General features: G+C 48.9%; 1 pseudogene; it reads left to right on the top strand.

The window, feature by feature from the left end:
• The first annotated feature begins 2,814 nt into the window (after nt 1-2,814).
• Nucleotides 2,815-2,923, top strand: LOC137364496 (U2 spliceosomal RNA; annotated as a pseudogene).
• Nucleotides 2,924-5,491: the final 2,568 nt, after the last annotated feature.

Raw genomic sequence — 5,491 nt, 5'->3', positions numbered from 1 at the left:
CATGTGGACCCATGGGAGGATTTGAATGCCATCCCTGCGTTGGAGTTGCATCCATCCAATAAGAGACCGAGTAGAAGTGACAGTTCTGTCAGTCGAATATGAGACTTTTAATGGCAGGGTTGTGAGTTTGAGTGCCATTATGTTTTTCCCTTTTTTAAGGCTTCATGAGCAGAGAGTACAGGGAGTGTTTGAAATGAGCAAGTCTCGCTTTGATTCAGGACTCTTACCTCTCAGCAGCATCTCACTATGAGAGATTGCATTTGATCTCATTTCATTCTCAGCTCGGGGTCTGTGCGGCTCAGTGGCACTTCTGGCTGTCTCCCGCTTCACAATCCATCAGTACTGAGAAAGCAATGGGGAATATTACTCACATGTTGTGTTCTTTAATTTTTTGGAAAACTTGAATGTATGTATTTTCTTCCTAAACAAGGACACCAAGCCACTGTTGATGCAGGGCTGAAATAGCTCAGTTGGGAGAGCGTTAGACTGAAGATCTAAAAGTCCCGGGTTTCAGCAATTTTGCTTCCTTATGCGTTCCTTGCCTTGGTTCTGATTTTCCGGTTGCACAATTTACTTTGAAATTATTTACCAAGCACCAGTGGATTGAATTTGAGAAACAACACAGAGTCATTTACAGCACAGAAGGTGGTCGTTTGGCCTATCACGTCCATGCTGGCTCTCCCAGGAGCAATCTAGTCAGTTCCACTCACCAGCTCGATCCCTTTCCTCCTGCAAGTTTCTTTCCTTCAAGTATCCATCCAATTTCCTTTTCAATTCATTGATTGTCTCTGCTTCCACCACACTCGTGGGCCAAGTCATTACCACCCACAACAAAAGAAAGTTCCACCTCATCAAGGATGGGAAATACTTACATCTTCTATATTTGCTTATTCTCTATTTCTATGAGAATAGACTGGCAGTCAACATGAAAGGAAACCCAAAAATCTTCGAGCAGCATGTAAATGATAAGTGGGTAGTAAGAGGTTGAGTCGGGCCTATTAGGGACAAAAAGGATAACATAAGCTTAGAGGTGCAGGGCAATGTTAATCTACTTAATGAGTACTTTGTATCAGTGATCACTAAGGAAGTGGAATTTGACAAAATATCAGTCGAAGTGAAGAGAGTAGAGTCAATGGAGAGGGTACAAATTGAGAGAGGGAGGTACTAAAAAGGCTGGCTGTGCTTAGGGTAGATAAATCACCTGGTCTGGATGGCTCACATCCCAGGTTGCGAAAGGAAATGCGGATGCAGATAATGGAAGAGTTTGCCATAATCTTCCAATCTTCCCTGGATACGGGGGAGGTGCCAGGAGTAAACAGTGGCAAATGCGACGCCCTTATTCAAGAAAGGGTGTAAGGACAGTCCGGCTAACTACAGGCTAGTTAGATTAACAGCAGCGGTGGGTAAGGTTTTAGAAAGAATAATCAGGGTAAAAAATCAACAGTCACTTGGAGAGGTTTGAGTTAATTAAGGAGAGTGAGCATGGATTTATAAATGGGAGTTCATGCTTGACTAATCGAACTGCATTTTTTGATGTGCTAACAGAGCAGCTTGCAAAAGGGAATGCAGTGGATGTTGTTTATATGGATTTTAAGGAAGCGTTTGACAAGGTACCACATGAAAGTGGGGTTTACAAAATTGAGGTTCGTAGTATAGGAGGGTCAGTGTCCAATTGGATAGAAAATTGGTTTAAGGACAGAAAACAGGGAGTCTTATTAAATGATTCTTTGTCAGACTGGAGGATAGTCGACAGTGGTGTTCCCCAAGGGTCAGTGCTAGAACCACTGCTTTTTTTGCTAAAGATAAATGACTTGGATCTTGGAATATTGAGTAAAATCTCAAAATATCCCGATGACAACAAACTTTGAGGAGTGGCAAACAGTGAGGATGATATGAACTGCCTGCAACAGGACAATGATAGGCTAACAGAATGGGCAGACAGGTGGCAGATGGAATTTAATAGTGACAAGTGTGAGATGATGTATTTTGGCATAAGGAATAGGGAGAGGCAATATTTACTTCTTGGCACAGTTCTAAAGAGTGTGTTGGAACAGAGGGACTTGGGGTTCATGTACATCAATCTTTGAAGGTGGCAAGACATATTGCGAGAGTGGTTAGCAAAGCATATGGGATCTTGGGCTTGAAAAAAAGAGGCATTGAGTACAAAGCAGGGAAGTTATGCTGAACCATTATAACGCTCTGGTTCGGCCCCAGTTGGAGTGTTGCTTCCAGTTTTGCTTACCACACTTAAGAAAGAATGTGAGCGTCCTTGAGAGGATGCAGAGGAAATTCACCAGAATGGATCCAGGGATGGAGGATTTTAGTTACAAGGTTAGGTTGGAAAGGCTAGGGTTGTTCTACCTGCATCAAAGGAGAGTGAGGGGAGAATTGATAGATGTGTTTTCGGCTGTGACAGTTTTAAATAAGTTGGCAAGGAAACATTGTTCCCGTAAACTATTGGTACAAGGACTATGGGACACAGATTGAAGGTTTTGGACAGGAGGTACAGGGGGAATGTGCGCAAGAACTTTCTTACACTGATTGGTGATGATCTGTAACTCGCTGCCCACGAGGGCGGTGGAAATGGAGACAATCGAGGATTACAAAAGGAATTTGAATGGGCACTTGAAGGAAATAATTTTACAGGGCTATGGGGATCGAGCAGACAAGTAATAACTCGTCTCCACTCCTAGTATTTCTAAATCCCACACATTCACTATAATGTGAACAATTCTTTCCTGTTGTGTCTTTCTCAGATTTGTAAACTTCACTGGATTGGAGTGAAGTGACATCTACTGGCAAGAAACATGAACTGCCGCTTCTCGGCCTTTTGGCTCAGATCAAGTGTAGTATCTGCTCTTATCAGTGCTTATTTGATTGAGAAGAGAACATGATCATTGCCTTTTGATCCTGGGGAAGCTTTGAGTAAAATGGCTATAACCAATTTTCGAACTTCGGGCCAGGGAGTGCGCAACACCGTTCGGGTGGTCGTGAAGGACAAGGAGGGAGATGCACCGGTCGATCGCACCTTCTTCATCAAGAAAATTCTCTTCGATTGCTGCGGATTTCAAGCGACGGACGTCTTCTGCCTCCAGGATTTCCCCAGCAGTGGATACTTCGACGTGACGTTCCGGAACGTGGCGGGATGCATCAAGTTCCTGAAGGCGTTCGAGGAGAAAGGGGACCGGGCGCCACTGTCGATCGTCACAGCGGAGCCGCTCTTCACGCTTCCATCACAACGGGACTGGGTGGTGACGATTCACCTCTACAACCCCCATGTTCCGGTGGTGGATGTACTCACATTTCTCGCCAGGTACATCGAGGTGGCCGGCAGCAGCACTGATGTCAAGGACCCCTTTGGGATCTGGACCAGCAAGCGGCAGGTCAAGGTGACCTTGAAGGCAGATGCCAGTGGAGCCATCATCCACCCTCCCTCCAGCTTCGCTATCGGGGGAAGTCGAGGCTTCTTGGTCTACGCTGGGCAGCCCAGAGTTTGCCGCACCTGTGGCAAATCTGGTCACATGGCAGCCAACTGCAGCACGGTTGTTTGCAAGAACTGCAAGGGGGAAGGCCATCAGACCAAGGACTGTAAGCAGACTAAGTGTTGCAACTTGTGCGGTGCGGCAGGCCATCTCTACAAGACCTGCCCCAAACGTTGCCTCAGCTATGCTCAGGCGGCAAGGTCCAAGGATAGGCCGGGAGAAGGTTCGACGAAGGCGTCCGCTGTTCGAAAGGAGACCAGCAGCTTTCTCCGCAGTGAGGAACTTCAACCTGAGAAGGAAGGGGAGGCAGCTGAAACCAACGACCCAGCACCTACCCAGCGCCCGGAAACCCCTCCTCCACAGACAGAATCGATGGAGGAGGAGGCAGCAGATGGACAAACAGGTCAGTGGCAAGTGGGCCAAAGGAAAACCACAAAGAAAAAACATCCCAAAGCCACCACCCAAACCAGTGGCAAGAGGAGGCTCTCTTCTGAATCAGACTGCAACAACTCCTCTTCACTGGACGGGGAAATGCTGGAACGACAGCCCCTTCAAAAGAGGCGGCAGAACTCCGAGATGGATGATAAAGCATCCCAGCCCCCGGGCACTGGAAGCTGTGAGGGGCCCGGCGTGCCCCAACCCCAATGCCCCACACGTAACGAAGTGGCCAACGCATCTCAGCTCTGCGACACCGGGAGCAAAGACACGTCTGGCGCACCTGAGCTCCTGGAGACCGGGAGCTGTGATGTTTTCGAGCAGGAACAGATGGAAGCAGCTGAGGACAACCCAATCCTCTCTGCCTACAAGACCCCCCTCGATGTCACCCAAGCGGCACAAACCCCGCATGAAAAATCAGGAGGGGTTTTTGAGCCCAACCAACGTGAAACTGCTTGCGCATACGATGGGTATGCAGGAACATCCCGAAGGGGAAGGACTGGGACTAGCGAGGACTAATGGTATGGGAAGCAACAACTAATTTTTCGTAAAAAATGGGTGCAAGAATTGCTTCCATTAATGTGCGTAGCATTAAATCGACTACGCGATGTGTTTCAACCTTGGATTACCTTGCCAAGGTCAAAGCTGACCTACTGTTTCTGCAGGAGTGTGGAATACCACACCTCAGCACCTACAGGCAGTGGTCGCGATGGTGGTCCCACGGGCCATCGATCTGGTCGGTAATGACTGCCGTTCCTCCGGCCTGGGTATTCTGCTGCGAGGAGGTAACTTCACCATCTCCGAAGTTAAGGAGGTGGTGGGCGGCCGCCTCCTCGTAGCAGACGTGATGTACAACAACGCTCCGCTCCGGTTGATCAACGTGTACGCCCCGGTACAACGCAGCGAGCGGCTGACCGTCTTCCAGCAGCTCCCACTGCTGCTGGCGACGTCCAGGCCGGTCATCCTAGGCGGTGACTTCAACTGCATCATCGATGCGGCTGGACGATCCGGCAGTGACGACAGCAAACTGGACGCTTCGTCCAGATTCCTAATCGAAACAGTTATGGATGCCAAACTGCACGACGTCTTCAGCAAACCTGCAGACGGAGCGCAGCGCAGATACACATGGTCAAGATCGGACGGGTCTGCCCGTTCCAGGATTGACTTCCTGTTTGTGTCCCGTGCTGTCACGGTCGGATCCACCGACGTCAAGCCGGTGTTCTTCTCCGACCACTGCCTCTTACTGGCCGACTGTCACTTGCAGGACGACCAGCGGGTTGGCAGAGGGACGTGGAAGCTCAATGCGACACTGCTGACCCCAGAAAACGTTGAGGAACTCAAAAGGGATTACAAAGGTTGGAGGATCGTGAAACCCCTCTTTGAGTCTCCAGTTCACTGGTGGGAAGCGATGAAGGAGAACATCAAGAGGTTCTTCATCCACAAAGGTGTTCAGAAGGCGAGAGAGAGACAGAGGGAACTGTCCCGACTCCAGAAAATTATGCAAAATCTACTCCGGTTGCAGTCAATGGGGGTCGAGGTCAAGGAGGACCTCCAAGAGGTGAAGAGCCAGCAGG

This window comes from Heterodontus francisci, unplaced genomic scaffold (genome assembly GCF_036365525.1).
Source record: "Heterodontus francisci isolate sHetFra1 unplaced genomic scaffold, sHetFra1.hap1 HAP1_SCAFFOLD_184, whole genome shotgun sequence".
In the NCBI taxonomy this organism is placed as follows: Eukaryota; Metazoa; Chordata; class Chondrichthyes; order Heterodontiformes; family Heterodontidae; genus Heterodontus; species Heterodontus francisci.
This window is presented reverse-complemented; position numbering and strand designations above follow the sequence as displayed.